At 41.1% G+C, this 22,300-nt stretch overlaps 1 protein-coding gene across 1 annotated transcript in view; it reads left to right on the top strand.

The window, feature by feature from the left end:
* The first annotated feature begins 221 nt into the window (after positions 1 to 221).
* The window catches only part of LOC126335046 (uncharacterized), a 209,240-nt gene continuing 187,161 nt past the window's right edge, over positions 222 to 22,300 (top strand). The window contains exon 1 of the mRNA XM_049997917.1: positions 222 to 316. The gene's annotated coding sequence lies outside the window, so the exon portion shown is untranslated. The remainder of the gene's footprint in view (positions 317 to 22,300) is intronic.

The following is a 22,300-nucleotide window of genomic DNA, read 5'->3' on the forward strand; positions in this document are numbered from 1 at the left end:
AGCCGAGTGGCGAGCTGCGAGCCCGCGGTGCCGCGCCGTCCACGCGCTGCCCGGTCAGCCAGCCCCGCGGCCGGCTGGGGGAACCCCCCGCGCGTGCGCACCTATCGACTCCTCGCGCGGCGCCCCTCGGTCGACCTCGGCGGGCGCGTCGCCGCCTCGCCTGGCTCCGCCGAGGGCGCGCAGCCTCCGGCTGGCGGGCAGTTCTACGTGCGCCGGCGGACGCAGCGAGCGGCAGCCAGGCGGCTACTCAGTCGACACAAGCGCAGCGACAGCGGGTGGCGAGCAGCGCGCGCCGGCGCTCACATGTGACAGGACCGTGAGTAGCCGCCCCCAGCCCCCGCTACAGGCAGCATGGCCTCGCTGCATGCCGCCTCCAGCCTCCCTGCCACCAGCCACAAACTGCCGCCGCGTCGCCCGACTTCAGCTCTTTGCGGTCACCTTGTGTACGGTACACCTCCAGCGCCGTAGCCTGTAGTGACCGGCAAAAGTGATTTGTTGTGGTCTTGAGCAATGAGTGTAGTGACCGCCGGCCCTTCTTCTCATCACTACCTTCCGTTGAAAAGCGCTTACTTATTTGCTCCGCTATCGACATTCCCCACGTTTGTGAATATGGGATGACTGACACACAATAAGGGCTATGCATCTGGAAGTCTTAAATATAAGTACACTTACTGTGGTGGAGTACGCAGAGCAAACCGCACCTGTCACTCTACCATGCGTAATTAAAAAGAAATTGAAGAACCTGCTACTTACGGACTTTTTTATCTTCCAGTATTAGAAAATTATTTACAACATACTGTATGACAACGTTCTTACTGTGCGTCGAAAGTAAAATCATTCTGTATCGCTACCATCAATAGTAAAATGCATTATATAGTCAAGACTAGAATGCACAGATATAGTTTATTCAACTTCCTACGTTTTTGTAATCACGTTGCGTCATCACGACAGTATATCAAAGAATTTTAGTGATAACTTTCTTAAACATTTTACTATTGACACCGTGACACAGTATGGATTTTGTTTCATTTGCTGTCACACTAGAAAGGTTAGCATGCAGCGTATTGCGAACGATTTTATGATACATGAAGATTATTGAAATCGATAGTTAAAGAAAGCTCATGTATGAGCAGCTGAGAATAGAGGCACATCACCTGTTTTTTTTTTTTTTTTTTTTTTTTTTTTTTTTTTTTTTTTTTTTTTTTGTTAGCGTTCCATTGAGTGATTTCCAGTCAGTCCAGTTACTAGTGATACGAATATGCTAAACAGTACTCATACTTCGCTTTTTACCGACATACATCTGACGAGTCGTTCTGTTTACCTTACCTTAATGAAATCTTGATTCGTATTATACGACGGTGAAAGAGAACAAAGGGACTCAAATATCGCAAAATTTTGAACTTAATGAACGCTGACCTTGACTACAAGATAATGACCTTTACCAATTCAGCGATGCACTCCCATATACTTGCGTTATTTAAAACAACTGCGTTGCCTTGATTTAGCTTTCTACAAGACTATTGTCAGCTTCCGTAACACAAAATGGCATAAACAATGTGATACATGTTATGCGGACTAAAGAAAAATTTTGCCCAAACAACATTTTAGCAAGTCCATCTGAAACTGAATCAGATTGCTCTGCAACTGGACATGCAGTGTTCAGTATCAGATAAAATTCGTGAGTTAAATGGTTTGGCTTTATCTACTTAGCGACCTTAAACAGCAGTGTAAACCGTACAATATATACCAACTGCCCCTGGCCTTTTGAAGAGATGACTGTCAACAGCTCTCTAACATTTATGACAACTCATTATACACACCTACAACATTCTATACTTGAATATCACCCTTTGCGGTCTTCAGCCATTATCGTGGTGAGTATCTGTCAGACAGCAAACGTTTATAGACACAGTGGCTTCTAAGCCTTTTTCATGCATATATGGTGTTTAACACCTATCCACCGTATTGACTAAGATGGAACCACTAGTAAGAAAGTTTACAGACAGTAAGTAATTTCCTTTATTTTATCCTTTATTCACTTCGTTACTTCGTTGTGTATTACCCTAGATGTAATTTTACAATTACTTTCGACATGTCTACTTCATACAACAACAAAACAAAATTAAATGTTAACATATCTTTGCCGGCAATCGTATGGCCACTTGTAGTTCTAGACCTACAAACATTCCAATTCTGATTGCAATCCTCTTTTGGAGGTACATTTCCAGATACAAATTGGGTGATGCACACGCATCTCATCACCAGCTACTGCGGACATTGTGACGCGCTGCACACACTACAGAACAACACAACCTTCCAATTGACATCGTCAAGTTGATGATACACCAGCCTTCTTCTCACATTTTTCGTGTCTTCAGACCTGTTTTTCTGAAAATCTGCGTCAGCTGTCTCTGCAGAATATTAAGACACTGAATACACTTCAGGCATTCAGAATTTCAGTAAGCGAATGTTTATTTAGAAGGAACGGGACAAGGTCATATATCCGTTTCCTGTGATTCGTAAAAAAAAAAAAAGAAAAAGAAATTGTTTGTTTCAGTGAAGATAGACTGAAACTATTTGCATATAAATAAATTTTCCCCGTGATGAAAGTAAATCTAGTTAGAGGGTTTGTTTCTCTGTTGACATTTGCCATTAGCGAACATGGACCTCCCAACTGCTGAATAACCAAAGTCTCTGGTCACTATCAATCGAGCTCAGATGATTTATTGATGCCATGTAAACATTTTTGTCAACAGTAATGTGCGGATGAAGAGTGCGGTAGAATATATCCTGAAGATGAATGTAAATACGGTACGTCATACCCTTATCTTAAACGAACACAGAAGTGCTAATGTTTAAACACTCCGACGCGATAACTCAGTTGCTACTCCATGCCGTATGAATGACCTTTTTCCGTAAACCACGGCACGTTAATGATTACAACCCAGCCAAAAATCTACTTAAAATATTGTCATAACTAATTCAGTCAACTTACACTCCGATCTAATCACTGTGATTATGATGTCAGTCGCTCTTGTTATTCAAATTGTATGCACGTCAGTCATGGTTGTCCCTGTTTAACTTTTTTGAAACGGCTTGTTTGGTTGCAGGTTAAGTAAAGTTTTGGTACCACGATGCTTTATTATCTACGTACGCTGGTTTTACGCTTCCGCCTCCAGCGATCTATGAACTTTACGCAAGGTTTACAAAACGAACATCAGCAGTAGTAAACTAAGCGAATGGAAAGTTAGAACATGATACTAAGTGAATTAGACGAGGAAATAAAACACTGAAAGAACCAGATAAATTTTGTTCTTTGGAAGGCCAAAGAGCTGGAGGGTGGTTGAAATGGGGATTCGCAAGAACAATGGCTTTTTTCGTAAAATTTATGAGTGTCATTCTTCTGAAAGTAGTCCATCTTGAAATGAGTTGTAAAGAACAAATAAAAATTTTATAAATCTTGCCACGAGTACATACAGTTTTATTCAGTGGCTAAAAACGGTCACAGGACTTTTATAAGGCACTGTGTAAAAAATAATCAACTTTAACAATTGGGTTGAACGCATCACTAAGTTATAGAAAAGTGATGGCGACTAGGAATCATTAATGGAATGTTAATTTCTCAAAATCCCAAAAGACACTCACAGATTTAAAAATATAACGACATCCCACTAAACATTCGACACACATAGATGAATTCACATACTGCTGTGGAATTTGCTCGTTGATCTGCAGGAGAACACAGAACATCCTTACTTGTAGTCGATACCACAGCATGAAACTCAACTGAACAGGGAATACTTCTTAGTATAGCTGTGTGCTCATTTCAGCACAGTGCTGACGATTTCGATATACATCTATATCATAGACAAAATTATGCTGCCCTAATTATCTGCTTCCAGTTTATAAAAACTCTCAGTTATGATTATATTCACGACAAATTTTTACTGTCGTTAATGGAATTAGTCACAGGACATTATCTGAAGCTCTCAAGAAATGAATTCTAAGACGTGCTGGTTACAAATATTCTAACGTGGTCGGAGAATGTTTACATTCAACTTAATAAGCTTTCAGTAAAAGCGAACAGCATAGTTAAAAACAACACATTTTAACGAAATTAATCCAAGGAGGACGCAGTCTGCTGAAGACACTTATAATAGTGACTTCCATGGTCTTTTGAGCTTCGCGTGTTTATTTTTAATGATTTTATTGTTTTGTTAGCTAATTCTGTGGCATACAATGTTACATTCACGATCGCTGTTAGTACGTTGCACATTCAAAGGCACCAGGGGCACACGTGTTATACGATACGTCTTCGTATAATGAGAGTTAAAGACTTTACATATTGCCCCAGGGGAGTTTTTCATATAAAGAATACTAGCCATGTAATTCTGGTACTTAATCAGTAGCGAAAAGGACAAGAGAAATTATTCTACCTACTTGGTAGAAATCACGAAATCACAATCCCCACGTCTTTATTGTTTAGCTGTATGGATACAATTATAACATTTACAAAACTGAAGCTTCGTATTCGTCTTATGTTAACGTAATTTTTACAAACTGATAAATAGTCCGACACTATTGAAACATTAAACCATGCACCATTATTGGAAAGGGACACTATTGATCGTCACACTCAATGAAGACTACGTTTTACCTTATCCCACGATTCTTATAATTAATTAAGTATCTAGTATATATGCATTATGGTGTTTTACATTAACATTTCAGTAACTGTTACCCCACCTCCATCGCTCACAACTAGAGCTGTAAACCTGCCATAGGCTAGCGTAGACTGTCGTATGGAATCGTAGACTATAGTAGTTTTCCTAGTAGCTTTATTTAGGTAAGGTCAAACCCGCGTATGTCCTGTATGTTAGATGTGTTGCATATCTGTCGAGGGTTACCTCACAACTATCGCTTTCTTTACAAATGCGATCAGTATCTTACTAGAGTCCCCTAAAAACCAAAATCGGTGAACCATATAGAAACTGAGGATATGTAAAGGGCCTCGTAACATATTGAACTTTTTCTTCGTACATAGTTATTCTCATGTCTATTACTTCAAAGTAAACAGTATTTATAGGAAATTGAACTTATCGATGTTTAATTCAGGTTTTATTCGAATGTTGTTAATTTGTAACGTGAAACAGAGGGATACCGTAGTAAAAATAAAGGAAATAATACAGATTACTCATACGGCAGTAGAAAATCCAGTTTCCTCAATAGAAAGGCCAAATAAAAACATCACGGAAGAAAAATATATCAAACATCGCTTCAATACATCTTGGAACGCACATAAAAATTATTCTGTAATTCGTAAACAACTTTCACATTTATCAATACTGACAGGTAACTCTTGCCTTTGACCATGATGAATAACGTTCCACTGGTTACATAATAGCAACGATAATTATACACACATTTTATGTTATGTATCTAAACTGTACTTGCTATCAACAGTAATTACGTTGGTTTTATAAAAGCTTCGAAGTTACGCGACCAACTAATTTCAGCTATCTATAAAATTCAATATATATTCTTCATGGATACAAAATACAGAATTATATTACATTGAATGGAATGCAGTTCCAATTATGTGCGAGAAAAGCTACCAACCAAAAAGGAAACGAATAGAAATAGTAATTACCTAGTTTCTCACTTACACATTAATATCTGTTTCTTTTAATCCTACTATTTACTACGTCATTTATGTAGTGTACTAAAACTACCGAGCCGTAGTTTTGGTAGAATGCAACTCTATTCACAACGGATGGTATTAATCGAGTTTTTTGCTTCTTTTGTCTATTACACGATTCCAGTGAGCCAAATTAGAGAGCTGTAAGGTGTTTATACTCGTATCTTGCAGAAGAGGAACTTTCCGTATGTCACCCTCATCACAGTTTCTACGAAATGCGTCATGACAAAGTTTCATTTCCTGTGGTGAGAACTTTTACTGTAAACAAATGATCATGCGTGTGATTTCACTGAACAAGTTTTCTGCCTGCATTATAATCGACATTCCGTCTCTTAATGTATACGGTAGCAATGGCATTCCGTCTACCGTGAAAAGTGAGTTATTTGTAGGCGACATTTACTATTAGTCATCTTATATACAATGTCGAAATTCGCTTTTCAACATGACCCGTTACAGCCATACATCATAACTCACAAGGGATTAAGGTTTCTGAAGATGACCGATGTTCGGCAAAAGCCAGTCAAGACAGCAAACGCCTTTCCCGATTGTGTCAAGAAGGAATAAAAGGAGCTGCATTTATGTTTACTCTCAGACTTACGTGGCCCTTAGTCTTAGTAATTAAATTAGTTGACCTGTATATTGTTTAACATTTTATTCAACTCTAACATCAAACTACAGCTGTCTAAGCCCAAGTGTTGTCGGTGCTGAGCGTTAGAGTGTCATCGAGATTGCTTTTTGAATTTTTGTTCACATTGTCAACGTTATATGTCCCTTCTATCATACTGATACACTATGTGAGACTCTTACCAAGCACGGTACGTCTGTAGTTATACTGTACCAAATACCATTACCGAGACCATTTACATTTCTAGATATCTACTTAAATCTTGTCATAGGAAAATATTACGACGCATTTTCCTCATTATACTAGGTTTATACAACAACATTAGTGATGAAAACGGACATACAATGAAATGCCTCTTGAGACCATCAACATAATGTTATCTGAAGTTACGTGAGGTTTAATGTGTTCTTACTTGCTGGTGTATCCACTTTGTTATAATAAGTAACAACTGTACCGATGCTTCACCCAAAACAAATAATCAAGCGCTGACATTAGCACAGGATTCTGTACCATTCCCAGTCTTGCCCTTGAACGATGAATATCGTGCATAGTCTGGTTGCTTTCCTCCAAAATAAATGTACTGCCAACATTCACACCTCATTTCCACGCACAGAAGCAACGAATGTATGTAATATATACCGATATACAGTTGTAAATCTAATTTTTCTACGCTTATAGTGGCTTTAGATATTGCTTTTTCAGTAGATAACATATCCCCAACATTCCTAAGAGAACTCAACAATGATACGTGATGTAATCTACATACGAGTAGTCCTACATTACTAAGCAGTCCTTCGTAAAAGTTCAAATAGCTGTGAAGTTCAGTGCCAACATACTACATAACGTGTGTGTTTTACCTGTTATATCCCTCAACGTCCTATGGGTCAAAGACACGGATTATTGTCGAATTGACAGATTTCGTCAACATTAAAAACCATAAATTATGATCGCGTGTAGTTCTACGTGTTATAACAGTATTAACTTTGACCGCAACAGTTTCATTTTAGGAACTGTTTATTAATGTATTAAGGACGACTCACGAAAACATGAATGCCGAATACAGGATATTTCAGAGTTCTATGTGATAACGTGCGGATTACAATGAATCGTCTATAATTTTTCCTTTTATGAAAACTTCTGCAACAAAGGAAAGTATCACAAATTTACTATTTAAAGACACATCAGTAGCCATCTGAAGGTAGGAATGCCTGTCATACGAAGAGACTGCGGGGAAAATTGGGCATACTATGCTGAGAGACACGTGTTTTCAAAAGTATTATCCGCTATGAATGTGCTGACATTCTGCCAGTACAGTAGAACTTCAACATCTTACTTAGATTTGTAGATACGTCCACTTTGCCTTCGGCGGGAGGGGTAGCTAACCCAGACTTCCGGGTTCTGGCAGTAGTAACCCAAACGACAACGATAAAAAAGAGTGTAATACTCGATATTTATTACAAAACAAAAATTATTTCCCTCTTCCCGTCGGACCGACTGGCACATGACAACTAAGGAAAACGATTTTAGATTGACCCGAAGGCAACATTGTTCGCCTTTTTTTGTGGAGAAGGCACGTATGGAGTTCATTATACCCCATCATTTACGTTCGTGTTGCTTGCTCATGCAAAAAGTCTCTCTCCTACATTAAGGTGAAAATGGAATGTTTAAGATAAAGGATTCGGGAATATGCTGTGCACGGCATACTCTAAGAAGAATTCGTGTGTCAGCTTACTTGTGTCCCAGAATCGAGAATACAACATAAATTTATGAGACGGACTATTGCAAAGCACACTTAGTAGCAGCAGAACAAAAATTACGATTTTATGTGATAAATTATGATGGAGAATTGAGAACTCGTGAGTTCCTATCGTCTTCTGAAATCCCAGCGGTATGTATGAATAACACCAACCGTCCAACCGCTCCCCGCATTGGAAAATGCAAAGGCGAGAAATATTTTTTCACGTTGTTACGTTTTATTACGATATTAATTAAAATAATCACAAATTAACGCCTTTCACTCTGTATTAAAACAACTGGTAGTAGGAAGTTTTAGTCTTTCTGAATTTCCCTACAAATCCCAGTGACGATACTTTTCCGCAAGCAAGAGCATCGTCTGTGATGAAACTGAAAGTTACAATTCATACTCTTCGCGCTCCATATCTTAAACTGCATGCACATATGCAACCACGTGCAGTCAGTGTTTCAAGACTGAGGAAAACCTTTCGATTAATTTCTACCCGCGTTTCTATTACAGAAAACACTTCAATTTGTGTATCTAAAAAGATGTGCGATTGGACTGAAAATTGATTAAAATACAAAGAGCAACACACAATCATGAATAGGAAATCATCTACAGACCCACAGTAGAGTGGTGTGGTTCTTTTACTCTCCACGCCTCACATTCTTAGGTCTGTTAGTCGCGTTCTCTATCTTTAGAGCTGATGGGATTGTCTATAACGTCGGCTCATCAGTACAATAATATTAGTAATCTCTTTATTACTTGTATTTTCTGCTACCAGCATCTATTATTTGTTTTATGTTTAATTTAACATACTGCAATGCGCTTCGAGCATGTTCTTCTCGCCTTCATGCGTTTATACACAGAGGAAACTGTCACTTAAAAATAAAACGTCTTGAACTAAATTAACATACGACTTTTCGTTTATTGTTCGCTGTTGGCATCCAAATTCGCTGCTGGCGTCGCTCTTGGGGAATTTGGACACCAACAGCCTAATCAGTCGCGCACAATAAACTAAGTATCATTTGCTAACTTAGTTTAAGACATTTTTTAATTAACAGCTTCCTGTTGCACGATCGCATGAAGAGGAGAAAAATATGTTCGAAACGCGTTGCAATATATTAAGTTAAATATAAAACAAATTAAAATGACTGGTAGGAGGAAATACAAATAAGTCATTATTCCACGCAGTCACTGTTCTCAAAAGTAGTCAGTATGGCCATAGGCAATAATAATAATAATAATAGTATCTTATTTGGAAGTGAGAAAGTGTGCTACAGAGACCAACATATAAACAGATAGTTTTGTTCTTTGCGAAACTAAAAGTACGTAACGTCCCTTTGCGACATGATTAACAAGTTCTACTAAAGTGAACAACAGAGATACGCGTGTGACAGTACGTACAGATATGAAATTCAGCGATCACATAAGCTATTGTAACTGTGAAGCAGGAGACTAGATTTAATTTATTGGTGAGATACTGGAAATACTGCAATACATGTAGGAAAGAGGTTGCGGGCGCAGTAATTATGCTGCCCGTACTCAGCTGTTGCTGAAATGTGTGTGACCCATATAAAGTCGGAATAAAAGGAGACATCATGCGAGTAAAAATAAGATTATTTGCAATGGTCACTGGGATCATTCGCTGATCAACATCTCCATGGATATTCCACAAATCACATTTAAGGGCCTGGCAGAGGGAGAGAGTGCAACACAAGCGATGAAAAGTGTTAACTAAGTGACACTCTTAGCAAGTAAACTTGCTTAGGAAAGAGTTTTCTATGCTAATACGACGAATGTACTTGAGCCACCAGCGTATCTATTCCGCAAAGCTCGTGAAGTCGAATAACGAAAGTTGGTGCTCAGACTTAAGGACACAAGTTCTTTCGATGTTCCTTCCATGAGTCGATCCGGGAGAAAACTCAAAATGTGGTACACTGAAAGAGTTGCCCAACCACAGCTCAGCATATTACAGTGATCCACAGAGCGATGGACACCTAGATGTAGACTTTTCCAGCGGTGTCCTTGGTAACGGTAATATCCAAGCCCATGTGTGACATAGTAATGTGAAATCTGCTACGTTCCCTGAATAACTGGGACACATTTGGAGCCCACAAGTCGTGTTTCGGCAGAGGCTGACCACGCATTGCGGTCTCTGTCGTGGTGCACATCAAATAACAAGTCACATCATTAACCGCAAACTAGTTGCCACTAGTGGTCTGTGTGAGATCTAAGTGTTGGTTTTAGTCCCGCACGCAGAGCCTAACGAACACAAAACCACTTCGTCATAACTCTGTTAAATGCCACGTCACTCTACGCTCCCGTCTGTGCTCCCGTAACAAACTCGCGTGGTAATTACACAGCCGGCGAGAATGAATAGCAAGTAACTGCTGGCGTTAGCTAGAGGCATCGTTTGGCCGCAAATTACAAACTCTATGGAAACAGAAAATCGGATGACATTGTATAACGTATACGGCAATATAAGGTCAGCAACAGTTGTGTTTTATCCATGGCCACTAAATAATTTGCATAAAAAAGTTCGCTACTTGAACGATAAAATTTTATTTCTACTGAGAGTTTCTGTGGTGAAAGAATCTTATTTTCGTTTTCGCTCTTCATTGATATTAACGAAAGTTTTAAATCCGCAAAATCTGAGAGAGCAATTGGACCATATTGTGGGGTATCTTCAAGCATATAGACGTTCTGACATCGTCATGAAGTTTTTCAACCATGTCTGGAAATCCGGTATATACCTTGGAAAAGGCGGAGTACTATTTTCTTAATCTAAGCAAAGAAGCTTGATGACAAACATTTTAGTGACTAAAATTTATTCACCTAATGAGTCATTCTCCGAAAGTGTTCCTGAGAATGTTGGAAAACCGACTAAAGAGAAAGACTTAGGCAAACTGTTATGGAAAGCAGTCTGGTTTTAGGAATGTGCTGGCTACAAAAGACGTATTCTCTCCAGGTCACAGCACACAATGTGTATATTATCTCCGTCACATTCCCACTTATATTATATTCTAAGAAATAACTCAAAGGTTCCGAGAAAAGAACGAAGATCAATGGTACACGTAACTTCTGTTATACAGATGACAGTGCGATGTTCTCTTCAGCTCCTTGCAGACGAAATGCACAAAAACAGAAAAGAATTTATACCTCGCATGAACCTCCGAAAGACAAAACGTATGCTTCGTAGCAAAAAGAGAATAAATAATTTGATTATCAACCGTTACGACAACGTTCCTTGAAAGAGGACAGCCAGCATCATTCCCGTAACTTCGCGCTACGAGCTTGTGTTTCGTCTCTAATCACTTCGTCGTAATTGGATAAGAAAATACTTGAGCAAAATATTTAATTGTTACGGCAGTGGCTGCCATAAGAATTGAATCGTCATGAGGGGATGAAAAAAACGGACAATTCCGAGTGGGACACGCGCTCTGAGGTTTCCGCAGTAACTTAACTAGCAGTTCATCTATAGGTATGATGAGTAAGTTTGTGAGTATCAAACTATGTGAAATAAATGGCTTATCTTTGGACTGACTTAGAATCTTAAATTTTTTACACTGCCAAGGGGACGTAGAGCTTAGTAGCTGACAAACTGCAAATTGATACTTCTGCCCGTCCCCGAGAAAATGAGGTTTTAATACACGAACTGACAGGCGCACAATAAACGGCAAAAAAGTAATATTTATGTGATGTATTAGGTCTACAACTTTACTTACTCCGTTTTGCAGTAGACGGCAGTAGCGGCAAGTGGGGTTCAGGTGGTTGGTCATAGGTGTAATACAATAAGCGTAGGCATCTGTAAACATAATGACATAAAAATATTAGTCTATTTGTGATTGCATCACAAGGTTATTCTCTATTAAGTACGTCAATTTATGTAACCATTTCTCGCCGTTTACACTAAGTTTTCATTTTGTGCTTTCACGTAAGGAAATTAACGGCTGTGCCTCTTAAAATGCTGCGTAGGACCAATGGTGAGGGGATTATTAGTGGAAGAACGTGCAGGGAATGTTTTCAATCCCTTAAGAACGGTGACTTTGATGTCGAAGACCGGGGTGGCCGTGGAGAGAGTGAACGTTTTCGTAGCTACTGAAACAGACGATGAAAATGACAGGACATCGTTATCGAAAGCAATTGATGCGTTCGAGCCCAGAACTGAAACACAAACGGCCACAATACAGCGATAGACACGTAAAGGTAATTTCGCAGCAGTTCAGTGCTCGACCCCATGTCGCAAAACCTGTCAAAGTATACATTGAAACGTTGAAACGCGAAGTCCTGTCCCTCCCGCCGTATTCTCCGTACATTGCTGACTGCCATCTTTTTCGATCAGTGACATACAGACAAGCTGACCAGCACTTCCGATCATATGAACAAGTTCAAAATTGAATCGATTCATGGATCCCCACAAAAGACGCCCAGTTCTTCCGCCACGGGATTCGTATGCTGTCCGAAAGATGGGAGAATGTAGTGGCCAGCGATTGGCAATACTATGAACCATATTTTTTTTGTAATTTTTTCACGATAAAGTCCCGAACTTCGAGAAAAAATGGCGGAAGCAAAGTTGCAGACGTAGTACAAGGAGCGATCAAGACATTTCAGTTTGAGGGCGTTGGTTGCTGCAGCGTATATTCAACGCAGCGCGACTCCCTCGCGAGTATATCACCATCGACATATAGGAACTGGATTAGTGTGACATTAGTGTCTTTCCGAAGTGTGTGTACTAGTTGCGGAAACATGAACTATGGTAACGTTACTACCAAACGCGTCGAAGCTGGACCAACGTTTGATATTCTTTGCTTGGCTTACGAGGGAAAACATAGATAGATATCTATCGGAGAACGAAGAATGTGTATGGGACAGCCTGTCTGTCGAATTGTGCACCAAGTTCCGGCTGGTCACAATTTGACAAAAGACGCCGGTCGATCTGAGAGGCCAGCAGAAGCTACTCCACCTCAAGTGGGAGATACTTGAGTCCCCATCCCATAGTCATGATCTCTGCCATTGTAATTATAGTGCCCTCGGTCCCTTAAAAATGGTCTTAAAGGGTGAACGATTCCTGTCCGACGAGGATGTGCAGCAGACAGTTACGGCCTTTCTCGCGCAACAGGACACAGTGATTTACCAAACTAGTATCTTCAACCCGGTGCGTCGGTGGTATGGTTGCCTCAACGAACACGACGATTTTGCGTGATTGACAGACCGATTCAGGTTTGAGCAGCCTCCAAATCGCAACTTTTTGATCGCCCTTTACAATTAAAGATGAACATTTTTCAGGTTTATCTTTAATTATATTGTGGAACCTTGATTCTCGGCAGGTTTCACTATTCTAGGTCAACGGGAAGCACCCTACATGACTTGATGAGGAAGTTAGCGAATATCAGAGTAAGTGATATAAATGGTCGTGTCTTTTGATTGCAATGACTTACGAGCATTAATATTTTACGAAATAGCAGTTCCGGGTCTGTTAAGAAGCACAATGCAGTGTTCCATCAGACATGCATGCATATCTGAAGGAACATTGCGTCTTATATCTCAATAACACTCACACTGCTATTTAGTATTTATTCGCCAATACCAGGCTCAACACGTGGGGCGTGAGGTCTCCACAGTACATCGATGTTGTCGCCAGTGGTCGGCGGAAGGTGCACGTGCCCGTCGACCTGGGACCGGACCGCAGCGACGCACGGATGCACGCCAAGACCGTAGGATCCTACGCAGTGCCGTAGGGGACCGCACCGCCACTTCCCAGCAAATTAGGGACACTGTTGCTCCTGGGGTATCGGCGAGGACCATTCGCAACCGTCTCCGTGAAGCTGGGCTACGGTCCCGCACACCGTTAGGCTGTCTTCCGCTCACGCCCCAACATCGTGCAGCCCGCCTCCAGTGGTGTCGCGACAGGCGTGAATGGAGGGACGAATGGAGACGTGTCGTCTTCAGCGATGAGAGTCGCTTCTGCCTTGGTGCCAATGATGCTCGTATGCGTGTTTGGCGCCGTGCAGGTGAGCGCCACAACCAGGACTGCATACGACCGAGGCACACAGGGCCAAAACCCGGCATCATGGTGTGGGGAGCAATCTCCTACACTGGCCGTACACCTCTGGTGATCGTCGAGGGGACACTGAATAGTGCACGGTACATCCAAACCGTCATCGAACCCATCGTTCTACCATTCCTAGACCGGCAAGGGAACTTGCTGTTCCAACAGGACAATGCACGTCCGCATGTATCCCGTGCCACCCAATGTGCTCTAGAAGGTGTAAGTCAACTACACTGGCCAGCAAGATCTCCGGATCTGTCCCCCATTGAGCATGTTTGGGACTGGATGATGCGTCGTCTCACGTGGTCTGCACTTCCAGCACGAACGCTGGTCCAACTGAGGCGCCAGGTGGATATGGCATGGCAAGCCGTTCCTCAGGACTACATCCAGCATCTCTACGATCGTCTCCATGGGAGAATAGCAGCCTGCATTGCTGCGAAAGGTGGATATACACTGTACTAGTGCCGACATTGTGCATGCTCTGTTGCCTGTGTCTATGTGCCTGTGGTTCTGTCAGTGTGATCATGTGATGTATTTGACCCCAGGAATGTGTCAATAAAGTTTCCCCTTCCTGGGACAATGAATTCACGGTGTTCTTATTTCAATTTCCAGGAGTGTATATCCTTCCTGGACAGGAATATATGTAACATTATAGAGCAATTTGTGACACATGGACGTCGATGTATGTAAGGCTATGTCTGTCTGTGATTCGTGCACGGATAGCCGAAACTGTTCAGGCGACCGCTCTCGGAAAGCGGGAAATACAGGATCGAATCCCGGCGCAGCACTGTATTTCATTGGCAGCAACCGAATACACAGCCAACAGTGGTTCATAATCGCCACTGCGAATGCATTTGCTGTATTAGAGTATTAAATACTGTACACCGCCAAAGGGACCGTAGACCATATTACTTCAAATAAATTTGACATAATATCAGTACTCGTTGAGAAAAGCGGACAGACAGACGGACCACAAAGTAATCCTAATGTGGTTTCGATCTTACCGAATGAGCTAGGAAATCCTAAAAACTAGTCTCAGTACTGCACGCACATCACTTGAAAATCTTAAATACTTGACACCTATTTGCGATCATAAATTTACCACAAGCTGGCGAAATGTAAAGTGTTACATACATTAGGAACTGCAGTATCGAGTATAATCTTGAAACAGTAAAACAGTCAAGCTAAAAACACAGAAATCATAACCATGAAACACAGAACAAAAATTGGACACGTGTTTTCAGACGTGATTCCAGTTTTGTGCAACTAATCATTGAAGAGAAAAAAGGAAACCGTGCACGTGGGTGCGAAAATGTTTCACGGGGGCAGAATATCTAAAAGTAACCCGACTCAACTGGACATAATGGAATTCGTGTCTTCAGGTTCTTTTATTTTAGTCTCTACCCCGTTTCAATAACGCTCAAGTTTGTTTTTTGATCATGACCTAGACCACTCACCTAATACCTCAGCGTGTACTGCGCTTCCGCGGTATCTATCCCTTCTATCAGTCTGATACATCGCGTGAGATCCTCATCCAGTGTCCAGTGCGGAGCATCTACAGTTCTACGGCGGTCCAGAGTGGCCGTGGGGTTCTCGGCACCACAGTCCGGAACCGCGGGACTGCTACGGTCGCAGGTTCGCATCCTGCCTCGGGCATGGATGTGGGTGATGTCCTTAAGTCAGTTAGGTTTAAGTAGTTCTAAGTTGTAGGGGACTGATGATCTAAGCTGTTAAGTCCCATAGTGCTCAGAGACATTTGAACCATTTCTTTGCGCTTTCGCCGTAGAACTGTACCGGTACAGTATAAAAGATCTACACGTAGGGAATAGCTGCTTATATACCAATTAGTGGAGTAGTGTAGCACATTTATGGTAATGTTAACTTTACGCAGTTGGAACTTAAGGGGCATATGTAGCCATTAATTGTTTATACGCAGTTCCTTAGAAATCTATAAAAAATAAGGAATTTTTACCATTTCTCGTTGATGTCTAGACGGCTTTGTAAAGAAAACGTCAGATATTTTTTAAATGTATTCCTAAGATCCCGATACAGAACTATCTGGAAAATTTACTGCATATCTTTATTCGTTTAGGGTATACAGAAGATCAAAATTACCCTTCCTGTACACATAAAATCCGGCGTTAAGCGGAAACGTCGTTTATGAAATGTCATAGCACAGAGAAATATGCTACAAACTGTTAGAGTTATTACCAGAATCGTTGTGGGAAACACATGTTGTAGCACTGAAGCAAATGCAAAATATTTACGCATGTAAAATCTGGTGTCAGGTGTAAAATTACTTTTGCGTCATTTCAATTTCACAACATATGTTGTCGAAGTTTTACTGACCCTTAGAGTTCTTCTCGTGTGTGTGGCACGCCTGTTGTAGCAGGGGATAGAAGGCAATCAGAGCAAAAGTACTCCTATAGGATTACAAAAAAAGATGAATATGCTTCTTTCTAAAAAACTCTGACTGAAAAGTAGGGTACCGTTGTTGTTGTTGTGGTCTTCAGTCCTGAGACTGGTTTAATGCAGCTCTCCATGCTAATCTAACCTGAGCTAGCTCCTTCATATTCCAGTACCTACTGCACCCTACATCCTTCCGAATCTGCTTAGTGTATTCATCTCTTGGTCTCCATCTACGATTTTTACCCTCCACGCTGCCCTCCAATGCTAAATTTGTGATTCCTTGATGCCTCATGACATGTCCTACCAACCGATCACTTCTTCGAACCGATCCCTTCTTCTAGTCAAGTTGTGCCACAAACTTCTCCCCAGTCCTATTCAATACCTCCTCATTAGTTACGTGATCTACCCACCTAATCTTCAACATTCTTCTGTAGCACCACATTTCGAAAGCTTCTATTCTCTTCTTGTCCAAACTAATTATCGTCCATGTTTCACTTCCATACATGGCTACGCTCCATACAAATACTTTCAGAAACGACTTCCTGACACTTAAACCTATACTCGATGTTAACAAATTTATCTTCTTCAGAAACGCTTTCCTTGCCATTGCAAGTCTACATTTGATACCCTCTCTACTTCGACCATCATCAGTTATTTTGCTCCCCAAATAGCAGTACTCCTTTACTACTTCAAGTGTCTCATATCCTAATCTAATTCCCTCAGTATCATCCGAATTAATTCGACTACATTCCATTATCCTCGTTTTACTTTTGTTGATGTTCATCTTGTATACTAAGGCACTGTCCATTCCCTTCAACTGCTCTTCCAAAACCTTTGCTGTCTCTGACAGAATTACAATGTCATCGGTGAACCTCAAAGTTTTTATTTCATCTCCCTGGATTTTCGTACCTACTGTAATTTTTTTTTTTTGTTTCCTTTACTGCTTGCTCAATATACAGATTGAATAACATCGGGGAGAGGCTACAACCCTGTCTCACTCCCTTCCCAGTAACTGCTTTCCTTTCATGCCCCTCGACTTTTATAACTGCCAACTGGTTCCTGTACAAATTGTAAATAGACTTTTGCTCCCTGTATTTTAGCCCTGCCACCTTTAGCATTTGAAAGAGAGTATTCCAGTCAACATTGTCAAAAGCTTTCTCTAAGTCTACAAATGCTAGAAAAGTAGGTTTGCCTTTCCTTAATATTTCTTCTAAGATAGGCCGTAAGGTCAGTATTGCCTCAAGTGTTCCAACATTTCTACGGAATCCAAACTAATCTTCCCCGAGGTCGGCTTCTACCAGTTTTTCCATTCCTCTGTAAATAATTCGCGTTAGTATCTTGCAGCTGTGGCTTAATAAACTGATATTTCGGTAATTTTCACATCTATCAACACCTGCTTTCTTTGGGATTGGAATTATTATATTCTTCTTGAAGTCTGAGGGTATTTCGCCTGTCTCGTACATCTTGCTCACCAGATGGTAGAGATTTGCCAGGACTGGCTCTCCCAAGGCCGTCAGCAGTTCTAATGGAATATTGTCTACTCCCGGGGCCTTGTTTCGACTCAGATCTTTCAATGCTCTGTCAAAATCTGCACGCAACATCGTACCTCTCATTTCATTTTCATCTACATCCTCTTCCATTTCCATAATATTGTCCTCAAGTACAGACCCTCTATATACTCCTTCCAACTTTCTGCTCTCCCTTCTTTGCTTAGAACTGGATTTCCATCTGAGCTCTTGATATTCATCCAAGTGGCTCTCTTTTCTCCAAATGTCTCTTTAATTTTCCTGTAGGCAGTATCTGTCTTACCCCTAGTGAGATAAGCCTCTACATCCTTACATTTGTCCTCTAGCCATGCCTGCTTAGCCATTTTTCACTTCCTGTCGATCTCATTTATGAGACGTTTGTATTCCTTTCTGCCTGCTTCATTTACTGCATTTTTATATTTTCTCCTATCAACAATTAAATTCAATACTTCTTCTGTTACCCAAGGATTTCCACTAGCCCTCGTCGTTTTAGTTACTTGATCCTCTGCTGCCTTCACTAGTTCATCCCTTAGAGCTACCCATTCGTCTTCTACTGTATTTCTTTCACCATTCCTGTCAAATGTTCCCTTATGCTCTCGGTGAAACTCTATACAACCTCTGGTTTAGTCAGTTTATCCGGGTCCCATCTCCTTAAATTCCCGCCTTTTTGCAATTTCTTCAGTTTTAATCTGCAGTTCATCACCAATAGATTGTCGTCAGAATCCACATCTGCCCCTGGAAATTTCGTACAATTTAAAACCTGGCTCCTAAATCTCTGTCTTACCACGATATAATCTATCTGATACCTTTTAGTATCTCCAGGATTCTTTCATGTATACAACCTTCTTTTATGATTCTTGAACCAAGTGTTAGCTATGATTAAGTTATGCTCTGTGCAAAATTCTACCAGACGGCTTCCTCTTTCATTTCTTAGCCCCAATCCATATTCACCTACTATATTTCCTTCTCTCCCTTTTCCTACTATAGAATTCCAGTCACCCATGACTATTAAATTTTCGTCTCCCTTCACTACCTAAATAATTTCTTTTATCTCATCATACATTTCTTCAATTTCTTCGTGAACTGCAGAGCTAGTTGGCATATAAACTTGTACTATTGTATATCTTGGCCACTATAGTACGTTCACTATGCTGTTTGTAGTAGCTTACCCGCACTCCTATTTTTTATTCATTATTAAACCTACTCCTGCATTACCCCTATTCGATTTTGTATTTATAACCCTGTATTCACCTGACCAGAAGTCTTGTGCATCCTCCCACTATATCTAACTTTAACCTATCCATTCCCCTTTCTAAATTTTCTAACCTACCTGCCCGATTAAGGGATCTGACATTCCACGCCCCGATCCGTAGAATGCCAGTTTTATGTCTCCTAATAACGATGTCCTCTTGAGTAGTCCCCGTCCGGAGATCCGAATGGGGGACTATTTTACCTCCGCAATATTTTACCTAAGAGGACGCTATCATCATTTAACTATACAGTAAAGCTGCATGCCCTTGGGGAAGATTACGGCTGTAGTTTCCCCTTGCTTTCAGCCGTTCGCAGTACCAGCACAGCAAGGCCGTTTTGGTTATTGTTACAAGGCCAGATCAGTCAATCATTAAGACTGTTGCCCCTGCAACTACTGAACAGGCTGCTGCCCCTCTTCAGGAACCACACGTTTGTCTGGTCTCTCAACAGATACCCCTCCGTTGTGGTTGCACCTACGGTACGGCTATCTGTATCGTTGAGGCACGCAAGCCTCCCCACCAACGGCAAGGTCCATGGTTCATGGGGGGAGGAGTAGGGTACCAGCTGCCTCAATTTACCTTCCTCAGAACATTCAAGAACTTCTCGAAAAATTTTCAGAACTTATTCGTCCTTCTTTATGATGAGGGAGACGGAGACAGAGAAAGAGGGAAAGAGAAGAAAAAGTAATGAAAACTGGAAGGTAGTAGACAGTGATTATGGTATAGAAAGGGCGAAGGAGACAACACAATGGCGGAGTGAGAGAAAGAGAGGGATACAGTGGTGGGACAGGAATAAAAAGAAGGAGAAAAGTGGAAATGGGTGAGAGCCTATGATAATGAGAGTCAGAGCCCATGACAATGAAAACGGGAAAGAGGGAGTTAGTGATAGAATCAGCAGTGTGGAAAGGTAAGAATGAGATAGCAAGAGGGAGACGGTTACAGTGAAAGGAGGCAGTTGTAGTGGGATATATCGAAGGGTAATAAGGATGTGGCATGGAAGACAGAGGGACACAATGACAAAGAGTTTGCCTGGGATTGACAGTGTGGGCAAGTGGGAGTGGATGGGTATGAGTGAGTGACAGTAATGGACTAGCAGGTGTGAGCGAGTTACAGTTAGGGGAGCTAGTGGGGGTACGTGGTGAGTCACATGTAAATATTGCTAATATGTTCACATGTCAAAATTTTTTGCAATATTTTGAAGGTCCTTGGGAGGGTAGAATGAAGTAGCTTGTTCGCCACTTCTCAGTCAACAAGGGTACATTCATCTGTTCGTGCACCAATAAGCACATTTCTCCGCTGGTATACGATACACCAAAAGTAAGTAGAATTTTGGTGATAGCTTCTGGAGTCGGAATTTTAATGGTCAATAGGATACGAAGGCGTGCTGAGAAGTAATGCCTATCAATTTTTTATTCTTTTCTCGACATCGGTTGAAATGTGACGTATTAGGCAGATTACTTTCTCAACGTCCCTGTTTGGTTTCACAAGTGCAACGCTCTGTTGCTAGAGGGCTCCGAATTGTTGCGTGTAAAAAGCTGTCAATGTAACTACGTCCGAGTTTAACACACAGCGTGTTGTAGTAGAATTTGTGCCCGCAGAAAACATGCCTCCAGTTGAAATCCATAGGAGAATTGAAGATACGTACGGTAATGACATTGACGTCAATAACACGTGATATAGGGTGATTCATGCTCGTAAAGGAGGAAACCGTGGTGCTAAGCTCAGCGTGTGTGACACAGCTCGGAGTGGATGATCGCGTACGGCAACTTACGAGCCTCATCGGAATCAGGGTGATGAACTCATCAGAGGAAATCTTCGTTAACACGGACACAGCTCTAAGGTACTTGTGTCATGTCATGAAAAACTATACGGACCATCATTACACAACTGTGACACAGAAGTCTCTGTACACGATGCCCACTCACGATATGAAACAGACGAAATTGGAAATCTGCCAGCAAGTTATGTGACGTTTTGAGTAAGAGGGTTCCTTAACAACATTGTGAGAGGTGACGAAAACTGGGTTCACCCTATTGACCCTGAAAATGAGAGAGCATCAACGGAGTTCAGCCACAAGTGATCTCTGCTACAGGAAAGTTCCGCACCATGTCATCAACAGGAAAAGTCATGCTCATAGCGCTCCGGGATGTTCAAAATGAGGGGCGTTGGGAAATAATGGATACAGGCACCACCATCCATCTCCAAGGTACTTCAAGAAAACTGTAAACAAACATTCAAAGAGTTTGCTCACACATGGGACATTCTATCCTTCGGAATGCCAATGCAAGACCACTTACGAGCGTCTTGGTTTCTGTATCTTCAGTCATCTTTCATGCAGTCCCGACGTGATCCCATCTGATTTTAATCTGTTTCTAGAACTTAGAGAACACCTCCGATGACTTCGAGTTGACAGGGATAAAGTTTTGCAAGGAGAGGTGAGGTTTAGGCTTCGTAAAAGAAGTCAAACATTCTACAGTCACGGATTCAACAAACTAATGTCCCAGGGTGTAAGTCGCCAGTGTGACTCTTTTGAGAAATAAATACGTAGGATGAAGAATGGAGATGTAGAATATAAATAAAGTTTCATTAAAAAGAAGCTCAGCTCTCACATACAAAATCGGAGGTGTTACTTTTCAGAACGCCCTCGTATATCCACAGTGATGCATTTTCTTATTGTTACTTCCTGCTCGTGGTTGTAATTGTAAGAGTACATAGCATGTAGTTTGATCTTTGTATTGTCTGTTCTTTCTAGCATAGAACGTTGGGCAAGAAGATCTTTTCCCAATGTCCTTAAACTCATTAAATATTTTATTAAATATTTTACACTGCAGAAGTGAGATTAAATTCCTATCTACATTCCTACTCCTTTATTCTTTTTTGTGTGTAGACTGGAATCTCCTTCAAAACATTACAGTGAAGTATTTCGCAAGATCCCTCCAAATTTCGTAGCTATCACACATTTGAAGTGTACACTACAAACCTTTATGGGGCACTGGGAGCTTTCG

This window comes from Schistocerca gregaria, chromosome 2 (assembly GCF_023897955.1).
Source record: "Schistocerca gregaria isolate iqSchGreg1 chromosome 2, iqSchGreg1.2, whole genome shotgun sequence".
NCBI classification, from domain to species: Eukaryota; Metazoa; Arthropoda; class Insecta; order Orthoptera; family Acrididae; genus Schistocerca; species Schistocerca gregaria.